Here is a 15,848-nt window from a genome sequence, read left to right as displayed (position 1 = left end):
CCCTTTCCAGTGGCCCTCACACTTCCTTTCCCCGGTCCTTCAGGCTGCTTCTGCGTGCGACGCCAGCCGACAGGGGCCAATCGCAGGGCGACGCGAGGGGGCGGGGCCATAGTTTAAACTAATTGTGCGCTCATAGCGCTGGCGCGGGCCCGAGAAGAAGGCGATCCTGGGGAAGTGAGAGTCGGAGCGGGAGCGCGCCGCCAGGTAATGGCGCGGGCCCGCTACTAGCGTGCGTCTGGGGCGCCTGCAGGGATGCCCGAGTCTAAAAGAGGTGCTGAAGAGGCGGGTGCGGGCGGAAGGCCTACTTCATAGGCGAGGCTGACTGGGGAGAGTCTTTCGAGGGTAAGGTTTGTGAGGAAAGGGCCTTGTCCGAGAGGGAGGTGCGGGGCGTGCTTAGGGGGAGGGTCTGTTTGGGGGCGTGTCCGTGGAATTGTGTCGGGGGGCGAGGCGGGTGTGGGTAACGCAGGTTCCTGAAAGGAGTGTCGCCAAGGGTTCCTGTAGTGAGAAGTCTTCGCCTATTATTGTTAACAATAGTGGTAGTAGTAATAATAAACATTTTCTGAGGACCAACTACGTTTCAGACACCGTGCCACACCCTTTATATGGATCATCTTTTTAATATTCCTAACAGCTTTATTATAGTTTATTACAGATGGGCCGCCTGAGGTTTATGTTCAGCTTGGCCTCGGTTACATAGCTCGTGCTTGGTTGGCTATACTGGGGGTTTTTGTGGGTTGGGTCTAAGTGAAGGGGAGGGATTGTGTTGGCCGTGCGGGTCGTCTGCGGCGAGTCAGTTTCTTTTGAGTCTCACTTTTTTCATATATAAACAATGAATTTACCTGCCTTATCTACTTTCCTGCCGTTATGAGGGTCAAATCAGGTGAGCTGTTTCTTGCAAGGATCTTGGCGAGTACACGTTTTTGAGTATAAGTGATGTGACTACTGTGAATATATGAGAAGCTAGAGGGAATGTTCAGATCAGGTAAGGCAGCCTTCAGCCTGCGGGGTTGAATGTGTTCTCTCCCTTCTGATCCTGTGTGGTATTTTCTCCTTCAGAGGAAGAAGCGCATACTTCTTTGTGAAAGCTGCCAAAGTACTCTCTTCTTGGCCCAAGTTCAAGCAAATGATGACTAATTATAAAGCCTGAATCCTAAATCCATAGCCAAAAATTATACTCCCCCAAACTAGAAGATCTTAACCAAAAGCTCATATAAGGGACATTTCTATTTAGAATGTTCTTTTTTTTAATTTGTGGAATATGGAAGTGGAAAGAATGCCTTGAACTGAGACTCGAGTTCTAGAACTGTTAGGATGAGGGAAAGCCCTGCCACAGATGGCTAAACAGAGCTGATCAGGAAATGTTTTGGCAGCTTTGTCTAATTGATAAAACCCTACGGTCAGTAGGTATGTTGGAGGCCATTTATTTCAGCACAGTGTATGTTAAACAGACTCAAAATGAGCATTTCCAAGAATGATACCATCCCCAAATGTTAGAACAATTCTAATAAATAGCATAGTTTTGTGCTTTCAGTGGTTATTTCATTTTACCCATATATGTTTACTGTTTTTTTCATCCTTTCTTGCATTTTATTCCTTCTTTTTCATCAAATAGAGGAATACATACTTCTGATTTTTTTTTTTTTTGGACCATATTATGCAGCATGTCAGATCTTAGTTCTCCCACCAGGGATCAAACCCATGCTCCCTGCAGTGGAAGTATGGTGCCCTAATTCTGGACTGCCACAGAATTCCCCCTTCAGATGTTTTCTTAGTGAGAGTCTGTTAATGGTAAATACTCTGTTGGAAAATATCTTTACTTCCTTATCAATCTTGATTGATAGTTTAGCTGGGTATACTAAGCTTCCAGTTGTTTTACCCCCAGCACTTTGGAAGTATCATTTTACTGAAATTATGGCTTTTTGTTGTTAACTCTTGAGAACTGTGTCCACAATATAACTATTATTTTGTTGTATGTAACCTGTCTTTTTCTCTGGTTGTTTTTAAGATCCTCTTTTTTTTTGTCATTTGTGTTTTGCAATTTCATTACATGTGTGGATTTAATTTTGTTCTACTTGAGCTTATAGTGATGCCTCAATCTGAGGTTTCATACCTTTCAGTTTTCTAAAGATTCCCAGTCATTATCTCTTTATTTTAAAAAAATGTTGTTCCATCTGTCACCATACAAAGATGCTACGTTATAGACTCTTTTCCCCACAGTGTACGGTTCATAACCTGTGACTCACTTATTTTGTTACTGGCAATTTGCACCTCTCAGTCTTCCTCACCTATTTTTTTAATCCCCTCATCCTGCTCCCTCAGCAACCACCTGTTTGTTCTCTGTATCTGTGAGTCTTCCTGTTTTGTTAGGTTTTTTTATTTGATTTTTAGATTCCACATGTAAGTGAAATTGTACAATATTTGTCTCTCTATGTCTAACTTATTTCACTCACCTAGTACATGTTATCACATGTAGTCACCATCCATGTTGTCACAAATGGCGAAGTTTCATTCTGTTTTGTGGCACAGTAATATTCCATTAGATTATATGCCACACCTTCTTTATCCATTCATCTACCCATGTGCATTTAGGTTGCTTCTATATCTTGGCTGTTGTCAGTAATGCTGCAGTGAACATAGGGATGTTCATATATATCTTTTCCAATTAGTGTTTTCATTTTCTTTGGATATACACCCAGGAGTGGAATTGCTGAATCATATAATAGTTCTATTTTTAACTTTTTTAAGAACTTCCATACTATCTTCCATAGCGGCTGCACCAATATACATTCCCCTCAACAGTGCATGAGGACAGTTTTGTTCTTCAGGATTGTTTTGGCTATTCAAGGTCTTTTGTGTTTCCATACAAATTTTAGAATTACAGTATTTGTCTTAGTTCTATGAAAAATTACCTTGGTATTTTGATAGAGATTGCATCAAATTTGTAGAATGCCTTAGGCTAGTATGCTCATTTTAATAGTATTCATTCTTCCAAACCATTAGCATGGTGTATCTTCCCATTTGTTAGTGACATCTTTAATTTCTTTCACCAATGTCCTGTCTTAAGTTCAGTTGCTCAGTTGTATCCGACTCTTTGCAAACCCATGGACTGCAGCATGCCAGGCTTCCCTGTCCATCGCCAACTCCTGGAGCTTACTCAAACTCATGTCTGTCAAGTTGGTGATGCCATCTAACCATCTCATCCTCTGTCTTCTTTTAGTACAGACTTTTTACCTCCTTAGATTTACTACTAGGTATTTTATTATTTTTGATGCAGTCGTAAATAAAATTGTTTTCTTAATTTCTCTTTCTGATAGTTCTTTGTTAGTGTATAGAAACAATAGATTTCTGTATATTAATTTTATATTCTGTAATTTTACTGAATTTATTAATTGGTTCTAATGGTTTTTTGTGGCACCTTTAGGATTTTCAGTAATACCATGTCATCTGCAAACAGTGACAGTTTTACTTCTTCCTTCCCAATTTGGTTTCTTTTTCTTTTTCTTGCCTGATAGCTGTGGCTAGGACTTCAAAGAGTATGTTGAGTAAAAGTGGTGACAGTGGGTATCCTTGTCTTGTTCTTGACCTTAGAGGAAATGCTTTCAGCTTTTTACTGTTGAGATGCTGTCAACTGTGGGCTTGTCATATCTGGTCTTTATTTTGTTGAGGTATGTTCTCTATGGACTCACTTTGATGGTATTTTTTTTTTTTTAATCATATATAGATGTTGAACTTTGTTCCTGCATTCATTTAGATGATTTTTATTCTTTAGTTTGTTAATACTGTGTTTTACATTAATTGATTTGTGGATGTTGAACCCTCCTTGAATCCCTAGAATAAATCCCATGTGATCATGGTGTATGATCTTTTTAATGTGTTGTTGAATGTGGTTTGCAAATATTTTGTTGAGAATTTTTACAACTATAAAGTGATACTGGCCTATAATTTTCTTTTTTTGTGTGTGATATCTTTGTCTGATTTTGGTGTTTGGGTGACACTGGCCTTGAAAGTGAATTTGGACGTGTTGCTTTCTGTAATTTGTTGGAATAATTTGAGAAGGATACATGTTAACTCTTCTTTAAATATTTGGTAGAATTTCACCTATGAAGTCATCTGGTCCTGGACTTTTGTTTATTGGGAGTTTTTAAAATTGCCAATTTGATTTTATTACTGATAAGTGGTCTGTTCATATTTTCTGTTTCTTCCTGATTCAGTCTTAGGAGGTTGTATATTTCTGGGAATTTGTCCATTTCTCTCAGTTTGTCCATTTTTTGGCATATGCCTCTTTAAATAGTGCCTCTCCCTGATGTCATATTTAACTTATTTTGAGCCTTCTAGTGGCTTCCCTGGTGGCTCAGCGGTAAAGATTCTGGCTGCAGTGCAGGAGACACAGGAGATTGGGGTTCAATCCTTGGGTTGGAAAGATCCCCTGAAGGGAGGGTATGGCAGCCCACTCCAGTATTGCCTGGAGAATCCCACAGACAGAGGAGTCTGGTGGGCTGCAGCCCATAGGGTTGCGAAGTGTCAGACATGACTCAAGTGACTTAGTGGTGGTGGCAGCAGCAGAGCCTTCTAATTTTGTCCTCCACATCTCCTATTCTTTATCATTTCCATCTCTATCTTTCTATGTTACCTCTGGATAATTTCCTTTAAGCTAGAATTAGTTTATTTTTTGAATTCTTATTTTCATTTGCCAAGTTTTTCATTTCTGCAAGTACTGTGGTTCATTTTCAAATCTGGCTGTCTGTTTCTTGGTGTCTTGCTTTTGTATTTCCAATTCTTCTATAATAACTTCAAATAAGTTTAATGTTTCCTGTTTTCTGATGTTTTGGGGATATAATCCTGCCATTTGCTTTAATGACTCTGGTCATGATGGATTGTTTCCTCAAGTATTTTATAATTTTGGATTGTGAGCTCATTCAAAGGAGTATCATCTATGGTGGTCTTTTTAAAAAGCATTTTTATTTATTTATTTTTGGCTGCACTGGGTCTTCACTGCTGCTCTCGGGCTTTCTCTAGTTGCGGCGAGTGGGCGCCTCTCTGCAGTCCGCAGGCTTCTCGTTGCGCTGGCTTCTCTTGTTGTGGAGCATGGGCTCTAGGTGCTCGGGCTTCAGTAGTTGCAGCACTCGGGTTAGTTGCCTGCAGCATGTAGAATGTTTCCAGAGCAGGGCTGGAACCCATGTCCTCCGTGTTGGCAGGCAGATTCTAACCACTAGACCACCAGGGAAGTCCTATGGTAGTCTTGTGTAGCTTGAGTTGAGGTCAGTTCTCTCAAGAAAAGCTTTCAAATAAACTTTGCTTAATTATAATTTATGTACAATAAAATTTATTTAAAGTAAAAAGTTTTGACAGAGTTATACACTTAGAAAAAGCTGCCCCAGTCATGATACAGAGCATTCCCATAACTCCCAAAAGTTTCCTTCTGCCTCTTTACAGTTCATCATTGGCCCCAAAGCACCAAGTAATCTAATTACTGAAGGTTAGTTTGTGTTTTCTAGAATTTTATCTAGAAAATATATACAGAGTATGTGTTTGTGTTTGCTTTCTTTCAGGCAGTGTAATGCATTTGATATTTATGTATTTAGTGCATATATCAGTAATTTGTTACTTTCTGTTGCTGTTGCCAAAGAATGCTCAAACTACCACAGAATTGCACTCATCTCACACGCTAGTAAATTAATGCTCAAAGTTCTCCAAGCCAGGCTTCAGGAATATGTGAACCGTGAACTTCCAGATGTTCAAGCTGGCTTTAGAAAAGGCAGAGGAACCAGAGATCAAATTGCCAACATCCGCTGGATCATCGAAAAAGCAAGAGAGTTCCAGAAAAACATCTATTTCTGCTTTATTGACTATGCCAAAGCCTTTGACTGTGTGGATCACAATAAACTGTGGAAAATTCTGAAAGAGATGGGAACACCAGACCACCTGACCTGCCTCTTGAGAAATCTGTATGCAGATCAGGAAGCAACAGTTAGAACTGAACATGGACCAACAGACTGGTTCCAAATAGGAAAAGGAGTACGTCAAGGCTGTATATGGTCACCCTGCTTATTTAACTTCTATGCAGAGTACATCATGAGAAACGCTGGGCTGGAGGAAGCACAAGCTGGAATCAAGATTGCCAGGAGAAATATCAATCACCTCAGATATGCAGATGACACCACCCTTATGGCACAAAGCGAAGAAGAACTAAAAAGCGTCTTGATGAGGGTGAAAGAGGAGAGTGAAAAAGTTGGCTTAAAGCTCAACATTCAGAAAATGAAGATCATGGTATCCGGTCCCATCACTTCATGGGAAATAGATGGGGAAACAGTGGGAACAGTGTCAGACTTTATTTTTTCTGGGCTCCAAAATCACTGCAGATGGTGATTGCAGCCATGAAATTAAAAGACACTTACTCCTTGGAAGAAAAGTTATGACCAACCTAGACAGCATATTAAAAAGCAGAGACATTAATTTGTCAACAAAGGTCCATCTAGTCAAGGCTATGGTTTTTCCAGTAGTCATTTATGGATGTGAGAGTTGGACTATAGAGAAAGCTGAGCGCCAAAGAATTGATGCTTTTGAACTGTGGTGTTGGAGAAGACTCTTGAGAGTCCCTTGGACTGCAAGGAGATCCAACCAGTCCGTCCTAAAGGAGATCAGTCCTGGGTGTTCTTTGGAAGGACTGATGTTGAAGCTGAAACTCCAATACTTTGGCCACCTGATGTGAAGAGCTGACTCATTTGAAAAGAACCTGATGCTGGGAAAGATTGAGGGCAGCAGGAGGAGGGAACGACGGAAGATGAGATGGTTGGATGGCAATGGACTCAATGGACATGGGCTTGGGCAGACTCCAGGAGTTGGTGATGGACAGGGAGGCCTGGTGTCCTGCAGTTCATGGGGTCGCAAAGAGTCGGACACAACTGAGTGACTGAACTGGAACTGTTGCTAAGTAGTCTTCTTTTGTATGACTATATCGTACAGTTTTGTTTATCATTTACTTTTTAAAATTTATTTTTATTGTAATATTTACAATATTTTGTTGGTTTCTGCCATACATCAACATGAATCAGCCATAGGTATACATATGTCCTTGCTCTCTTGAACCTCCCTTCCACCTCTCACCCCTTCCCACCCCTTTAGGTTGTCATAGAGCACTGGGTTGAGCTCCCTGCATCATATAGCATTTCCCCACTGGCTGTCTGTTTTACATATAGTAACATATATGTTTCAGTGCTACCTTCTTCTCCCACTGTGCCCACAAGTCTAGTCTCTTATGTCTGTGTCTCTGCTGCTGCCTTGCGAATTGGTTCATCAGTACCATTTTTCTAGATTCCATATATATGCGTTAATATATACTTGTTTTCCTCTTTCTAACTTACTTCACTCTGTATAACAGGCTCTGGGTTCATCCGCCTCACTACAGGTGACTCAGATTTGTTCCTTTTTATGGCTGAGTAGTATTTCATTGTAATCATGTACTACACCTTCTTTATCTATTCATCTGTTGATGGACATTTAGGTTGCTTCCTTGTCCTTTGTAAGTAGTGGCCTTTGTAAATAGTACTGCTATGAACACTGGGGTACATGTATCTTTTAGAATTGTGGTTTTCTCAGGGTAAATGCCCAGTAGTGAATCTGCTGTGTCATATGGTGGTATTATTCTTAGTTTTTAAAGAAATCTCCATACTGTTCTCTGTGGTTGGCTGTATCAATTCACATTCTCATCAACTATGCAAGAGGGTTCCCTTTTCTCCACATCCCTCGCTAGCATTTATTATTTGTAGATTTTTTGATGATGGTCATTCTGACTGGTTTATCATTTACTGTTGATGGACACTTGGGCTGTTGGCAGTTTTTGGCTGTTGTGAACAAAATTGCTGTGAGCATTCATGTACAAATCTTTGAGTGAACATACAGTTTCCTGACTCTTTGGCGTGAAATGGCTGGGTCATATGGCAAGGTATTTTTAATTTTTAAGAAATTACCAGTTTTCCAAAAGGGTTGTACTGTTTTATGTTTCCATTGCAGTATCTGAGAGCTTTGGTTTCTTTATTTTCTTACCAACATTTGGTATAGTAAATCTTTTTAATTTTAGTCATTCTCATGGAGATGTAGTGTTATTGTGGTTTTAATTTGCATTTTCCTGATGATGTTGAACATCTTTTCATGTTTTTATTGGCCATTTGTGTGTCTCCTGCTACAACTTGCGTCTTTGGGAACTCAAGGCTGTTCCCAACCTGGGGCTAAAATGTCTGTAATTTTTCTTTTAGGTTTCTAGGCCACAGATTTAGTATAAATTTTTAAATTCCAAATCCACCTCTTCTGTGCACCCAGGTTATTAATTCCTAGAAAGTTTTTTTTCCTCCCACTTTATTACATTTGTAAAGCAACCTTCCTTATTTTCCTGTGGACAGGTTTTTTTTTTTTTTTTTCCTAGTCTCTTTTTACTGAGGGTCTCAGGGTCACAAAGAGTCAGATGGGACTGAAGCAACTTAGCACACACATGCAGCCTTTATACAGAGATCTCAGTTGCTTTTTATGGGCTCAAGATCTGAAGTATGAGGAGGTCACAGATTCCTTACATTGCTAGGACAGCTATGCCTCACTAATCCAGTTTTCAGCTTCTTTTGTTTCTATTTCCTGGGATTTCTTTTACTTTCTTGTGAGTTCAGTTTATCTAGTGTCAGAATCCTATCAGGAAAATAGAAACCACACACAGGTATTTTAAGAGAGTGAATTCAGTAAAGGGGTTTCGTTTAAACCTTTGTTGGAGGGCTGAAAGAGTGAAAAGGGGACTCTTCAAGTAACTTATATTATAACTGCGTTAAGCGGCTGCTTCATCCAGGACTGAAAAACAAAGGGAGAAGTTTGGGGTTGGCAGAACTTAGAATTCTGGAGGGATCTGGTGGGACTGCGCCTGGATTCTCTGAGGAGAAGGCGTTGCCTGGTGTTGCTGGTGTCTCAGGAGCCCGCAGGAGGGACCTGGGGGAGCCAGGTTTGGTTGAGCCCTGCTCTGGTGCCTCGAAGAGGGGGTTTAGAAGGAAGCAGGGAGAAACCAACTGCAATTGTCAGGAGCAGAGAGCCACAGGAAGAAGGAAGTCCCTGGCAGCCTCCTCCTGCCTTCGATTTTTCCTGTTTGCACCCCGTTAACAGACCCTAACTGGGAGCCAGCTGGCAAAGGTGAAGTGGTACTAGAAGAGTCCAAGCCCTGGCAACACAGAGCAGACCATAATCACAGGGTAGGTGTGGTTCTAAGAGACAGCAATTTAACTAGCAAGTCAAAAAGGATTTTTATTCTGTTTTTCTGGGCATTTTCAGGCACATTTAGTAGGAAGATTTTTCAGGTTACCTGGTCCATTATATCAACAGTCAGTAACAGCGATAGCTGACTTTGTTTTTTTTTTCAGCATATAATGTGACCCAGGCACTGTTTTAAGCACTTTACATGAACTGCTTCCCAAAACTCTATTGTACTGTTGCTGTTGCTAATGTAGTTTACCCAAAGGCCTACAGTTTGTAAGAGGTGGAGTTGGTGTTCTGATCCAAGCATTCTGGGTTCCGTAACATACATTCTTAACTTCTCTGTTGTGCTGAGGGTTCCTCCCCTACATCAAACCAGAGTCTATCCTCCTCTGACTTCCACTCACTAGTTCTGGTTTTGTCTTCTTGCAAGGGGTCATATGAGTCTTTCTTCTCATCTGCATGACAAGCATGCATATATTTGAAAAAGTTTTCATGTTTCATGCCATGAATTTCAGACACTTCACCAGGGTGGTTATCATTCTTCCTCTGCATGTACCCTCTGCTTTTCAGAGGTGGGACATAGATTAGTCTTCTACTAACATGACCTGAGCTGGATTGATATTTTGGGTGGCTCTGTCAGATTCACGCTTCCTGTGAGAGTGTATGGCCTCTCCTCCCACCATAGGCAGCCTTCCCTGCCACCCCCAGCCAAACGGCAAGCTTTTCAGTATGAACTATGTACCAGGTCTCTACCATCCTGTATTAGTTTGGTTGATTTCTTTTATTCTAAATGCAGGGCTTTGTATTTAGTCCTATTAAATTATACATTTGCTATTTTTGGTACATCAAACCTGTTAAGATCTTTTTGCCATATCAAATCTAAAAACATTGTATTTTCTTTTCTTCACAGTTTACAATTCCAGAATTTAACAAACCAACCTTACATGTTACATTCTGTCTTTGGTAAAACATGCTAAATATGGTAGGTTTGAGAAGCAAGCTGAATGTTATATCCCTAGAGATCTTGAGGACTTCCCTGGTGGCTCAGAGGATAAAGCGTCTGCCTTCAGTGCAGGAGACCTGGGTTCGATCCCTGAGTGGGGAAGATCCCCTGGAGAAGGAAATGGCAACCCACTCCAGTATTCTTGCCTGGAAAACCTCATGGATGGAGAAGCCTGGTGGGCTACAGTCCATGGAGTCACGAAGAGTCGGACACGACTGAGCAACTTCACTTTCACTTTCTTTCACTAGAGATGTTACTTCAATTGATGGAAGTTTGGGGGGAATAGTTTTGACTAGACTTTCTGCTAAATTGCAGGAGGAGCTATCCGGAAGGGACAGAATCTTGGCTGTCAGTGAGGGGAGGAGAGAGTCAAGGTTAAAGGCTGGCCATTAGGCAGTCAGTCACCCTAATAAGGGACCACTTGGCAGAAGTAAAATGATCTGATGTCTGAGGAGAGGAGAGGGAGCATGTTGCACAGCATGCTGCTGCTGAGGCCTCTGTTGGCAGCTGTGTCAGCTGCCCTTTCTGTCCTCTTTAAGGACCAGTTTCTTTGAAGTCAGTTCAGGAAGTGCCAGTGATTCAGCCTTGCAGATTTCTTCTGCCTTACTGCAGCTAAGGACTGGTTTGCCTGGTGAGGAGTAAAGACCTTGCATATATTTCCGGCATATTTATTTGACCACTTGAGCGCCTTCATGTGACGGGCCAGAGACACTTTGCAGGCTGTCAAGTTTGAGGTATTCTGTGGTAGGTGGATACAGAGGCCTTTGTCTTATGTGTGGGTAACGACTGCATTATGCCCTATAAGGGGGCATTTGGTGAGTGTCTGACTTCTGGATGGTGTCAGTGAGGGATGAGGTAATAAGAGCTTTGATTGCCTACTTTTCTGGCTTGCTTATGGCATGACAATGTGAGTTTGAGGGAAGCTTCTGGTTCACTTGGAGTTTGCTGCTGTACCCCTCATGCACTGCTGCCAAGTGGACTCTGTCTGGTTTGCTGACCCCCCAAAGCCCAGTTTCCTTGTGCAGTGAGCAAATGGCATAATGTGTGTCAATTTCACCTCTCACAGAGCTGAGTATTTAAAGATATACACACACACACACACATACATATATATATATATAATATATATAAAATACAGGAGTTACCTATTCCCCAAGCTCTTCAAACCTACAGATACTTTATAGGAATAATGTAACAAATGTTTCTATATTTTTCACCTAGGCTCACTGATTGTTAACATTTTGCTGTTTTGGCCTCTGTCCTTCATTTTAGGAACCTTTTGACTGTTAGATGTGAACTTCATGTTACTTCATCCCTTAAATAGCTTAGCAAGTATTTGCTGAAAAAAATCAGAATATCTTCTTATGCTGCTGCTGCTGCTGCTACTGCTGCTGCTAAGTCGCTTCAGTCGTGTCCGACTCTGTGCGACCCCATAGACGGCAGCCTGCCAGGCTCCCCCGTCCCTGGGATTCTCCGGGCAAGAATACTGGAGTGGGGTGCCATTGCCTTCTCCATCTTCATATGCTAACCACAGTAAAATTACACTCAGAAATTCAGTACGTTCAGTACAATCCTTGTTCAGGTTGCTCTGGTTTTTCCAGTGATACCTTTCATAGATTTTTTTTTGTTGTTCCAGGATCCATTGAAAGATCATGCCTGTGTTAGTTGTCATGACTTTGTCATGCCCTTAGTATGCTTTAACTTTGAACAGTTAAAAAAATTTCTACTTCTTTATTTGCTGCATTGGATCTTACTTGTGTCGTGCAAGATCTTTTGTTGTGTCTCATGGACTCTCTAGTTCTTGCGCACGGGCTCAGTATTTGCGGTGCAAGGGCTTAGTTGCTCCACAGCATGTGGGATCTTAGTTCCCTGACGACCAGGGATCTAACCTGCATCCCCTGCATTGCAATGCAGATTCTTAACTACTGGATCACCAGGGAAGTCTCAACTTTGAACAGTTTTTAAATCTCTTAATACTGAATGCCTTTTTGTCGATCATATCATTGACATTCTTTAGAATTCAAGTTAGTTGTTTGCAGAAAGTCTCTTAATTTGGATTTGTATTTCCTCTTGAGTATTTGTGATTTGTATTTCCTCTTGATTAGATTCAGGATCAACATGTTTTTGGTAGAACTAGGTATAGGTTAGTACAGTAGTTTGATAGTGAAGCTAGACAGGGAAGCAGTGTTCAGTTTTGCATGACAGTGTATAATTTAGCACCTGATTATGTTTTCTGATCTGTAAGCCCCACGGGAATTGAGTATGGAGTTCAGTAGGACCTGAAGGAACCAGGAAAGACTTTAGCTGGAAGATGACAGAATTTTGGGGCAGTTGGAGTATGGTTAGACAAACTGCTCTTAGGACTTCTCATCCTGCTACTGAAGTTATATATATATCATGAAAAGTGAAAAGTGAGTTTCCTCTTCAGAGTTTAGAGCTCTGTATCTTCCATGGTTTTTGTACTGCTGGGAAGCCTAATAGTTTAGAGTTCCTGCTTTGGTTTCAGATAGGCCTGGAAAGCGTGCTCAGCATTTTTCCACCTGCCTAACCTTAGGGAAGTTTTCTTACACGAAAACTTGAAAGAGTATTGGTAACTCTTTAAAATGTTACTGTGATGCTCATAGTGCAATACTGCATAAATAACTTGAATGAAAATATTTGAATGCCATTAGGTGGGGGCCACACTTCCTAGTTTTTCCGGCTGCCTCACTGCAACATTCATTTCTATTACCTGCCAAACCTTGGAAGGGGCTTGAATTTACCACTGCTGGATAGCTAAAGTCATGGAAATGAGAAAGGGCTTGGCTCATGAGACAAGTGGGAAGACTGGCTTGATTAGTTCAGAGTGTGCACTGTGGAATAGTGAGAAATAAGGTTGAATAAATGACTTGAGGCCATGTAATGGAGGGCCTGGGAAGGTAAGCCAAAGAATTTGAATATGGTGCTTAAGGAAGAAAACCATGGAAGGTTTTTGAGCTAGGTGGGCAACGCTTGGAAATGTGAATAGTACAGTCTCTTGAGGAAGGACCTTTCCTGCTTTGGAGACTGGAATTCTAGTAGGGCAGAGTCTTCCCTGTGCTGACCATGTTGGGGTGTGGTTTGGGCTGTCTTGCCACAGGAGGCCAGACTTTCTGCCCCAGTGACTCTTCCTGCTCTGTCACTGACTCACCCCATTGACCTAGGCTGGGTGGCTTTCCTTCCGGTGGCTGGCTGATCTACAGAGCTCTGGGGCTGCCCAGGGTGAGGTGAAGCCGAGCTGACCCACAGCTCTTCGGTGAGATGGGGGAATGAACAGCATTCCTGTCCCTTTGCCCCTTCCCTGGGTTGAGGCTAGTTATAAGCCAGATTGCCAGGGATCGCTTTGTCCCAGCCTTAGAAAGCTGTTCACCAGGAGGTAAGTTAAGATGGTTCCTGCCCTCTCTGCTTTTTCATAGGTCAGCTTTCCTCAAACAGGATTTCTACTACTTTCTTTTTCCTTTATCTAGGTCCTTCTAAGTAACCTCTTTCACTTACTTGAAGTAAACAGGTTACTGCAGGAGGTGGGCAGAGATGTTTGATAAATATATTCTTCTAGCTGTCAGGGGAGTGTCTCTGGGGTCTCACTGACCCCTGTTGTAAGGTAGTTTACCCAGAATTCTTGTAAACTAGATATCGAATGAAGGCTCAAACTCATAGGGAGCGACTGCAGAGAAGTTCTGGTCTTAAGCTATCATTTCTTAGCAACTGGGTTTCAAAACCATTCTTGGTATGCTTTAGTGTCCTGAATTAAAGACAACAGTGAGGAACAGGAAGGGGGAGGTGCCTGGATTAGGATATGCTTGTGGCTTATGCTAGGAGTTAGGGTGACTAGGTTTCTAGTCCTGATTACTCCTCACCAGCTGTGTGATCAGGGACCAACTGTCTAACCCCAGTGGACTGGAGTTTTCTCATGTAAAAATGAGCAGTTTATATGATCTGGAGGATTTCTTCCAGGGCCAAAATCTATGATTATATAATGTGTGATTATAAATCAGTATAATAGTTTAAAAGGCAGTTCCCAAAGGAGTATTTGTAAACTTTAGGAGACTATTTTGATTACCATCTTCATTTGATTTAACAAGATCGGAAAGGTTTGTTTAAAAGGGTGTCACTTCCTTTATACTCACTGTGCGTTTGCTTACTTCTAGATCAAGGTGACTAGATAGTGGAGAAAATTAGCCTTTCTAGTGGAAGTCCTCCCAAATCACAAATGTGTAAAGGGCCAAAAAGTATTGGAACATGTTGCTGTGGAACACTTCAACTGAGGAGCCACTGCGGTCCCGGCTCCAGGAGACCCACAGCCACAAGTTCTGCAGGCTACCGCAGCCACTGCTCACCAGCACGCTGTGGTCCACCGGGGTGCTTCCCAGGTGGCGTGCTGAAGCAGATGATTTGGTAGCTCCGTGCTTTTGCAGGAGAAGTGATGTACCAAGTTACTTGATTTTTTTGTCGTTGTTTACTTACTAGGTTTGGTCAGCAGTTTGAGAGACGGTGGGGGTTGTTGGGAAGGGGGTGGTCAAAGCAGAGGGGCTCTCCAGTGCATTTCAGTTAGGCTCTCTATAGTACCCTTGAATCTGTGCCAGGCAGTGGTGGTCTTGTTGATAACTAGTCAGAAAAATAAGGTGTTAGGCATCCTAGTCAAAAGATTCTGTCACCAAGACACTCTGTGATCATTCGCAATTAATTCTGTTTCTTAAAGCCATGTTTTCTTCAATTTATATATTGAAAATTTTAGATACTAAGAGGTCCAGATCTGAAACCAGGTAGGCCAAAGGAGGTTTGAGGTGGGGAAGGATCTGTTTGTTCTAAGCTGCTTGACTATTGGACAAGGTGTAGAAGTGGAATTCCTTTTTAGAACTTGAATTATAGCAACTATACTCTCTACTCAGAGTCACAGCTGAGTGATCAAACGTGAAGCAGCTATTTAAAGAGAAGCAGGCCCTGGGAGCCTTCTCCTGACAAACAATCACAGGACTTGCTGGTCCTGAGAGAAGTAGTCGTTCCCTGGTAAGGACCTATTGTTTGAAGGAGCTGGGGGTGAATGTCATCAAAATGGACAGTGTGGATATTGTGATTTAGATGGTTTAGAGACTTTGTTTCCTGCTGTTGTTAATTTCAAGCCTCTCTTTAAAGAGATTCTCTTAATGACTGGAGCAGTGTGGGATTCATTTAGAGAAAAGGCCCCGCATAACCACAATTAGAAATTAAATGCCTAAAAGCAGAGCCAGTTGCTGGAGAGACTGAAGTGGCCTAATCAGTTGCTTTTCAATTCTCAGGTCCTAGGGCGACAGCAGCCAGAGAATAGGCTGCTTGATGAGCTCTCTGGGTGCTAGGCTGGGAGATTTGGGCTCCCAACAGAGGAAGAGGTGACCTGTAGTATCCACACCTCTTAATCTCTCTGTTTCTCTTCTTTCCCTCAGTGCCCTTTAGTTTTAATTAGGATTGTGTAAACACAGGCAGCTTGCCAGTCCCCTTAAAGTGGCAGGCTCATGACAGCTTTTTGCTGGTCACTCTTATCTAGGTATGTGGCTTTAAATTAGAGGGCTTGTCCTCTCTGACAGTTCAGCTTCACTGGCTGCCTCACTGAAAGAATCCATTAGAA

At 41.9% G+C, this 15,848-nt stretch overlaps 1 protein-coding gene across 5 annotated transcripts in view; it reads left to right on the top strand.

Annotated features, from left to right (window-relative positions):
* Positions 1-176: 176 nt before the first annotated feature.
* NUMA1 (nuclear mitotic apparatus protein 1) overlaps positions 177-15,848 on the top strand; it is a 69,992-nt gene continuing 54,320 nt past the window's right edge. For 4 of the 5 annotated variants that reach the window (XM_068988140.1, XM_068988138.1, XM_068988137.1 and 1 more), the window contains exon 1: positions 245-342. The gene's annotated coding sequence lies outside the window, so the exon portion shown is untranslated. Of the gene's footprint in view, positions 205-244; positions 343-15,848 lie in introns of those variants that run through there. The other variant, XM_068988135.1, reaches the window with a different exon arrangement.

This window comes from Capricornis sumatraensis, chromosome 16 (genome assembly GCF_032405125.1).
Source record: "Capricornis sumatraensis isolate serow.1 chromosome 16, serow.2, whole genome shotgun sequence".
Lineage (NCBI taxonomy): Eukaryota > Metazoa > Chordata > Mammalia > Artiodactyla > Bovidae > Capricornis > Capricornis sumatraensis.
The sequence above is the reverse complement of the archived record's forward strand: the minus strand, read 5'-3'. Positions and strand labels throughout refer to the sequence as shown.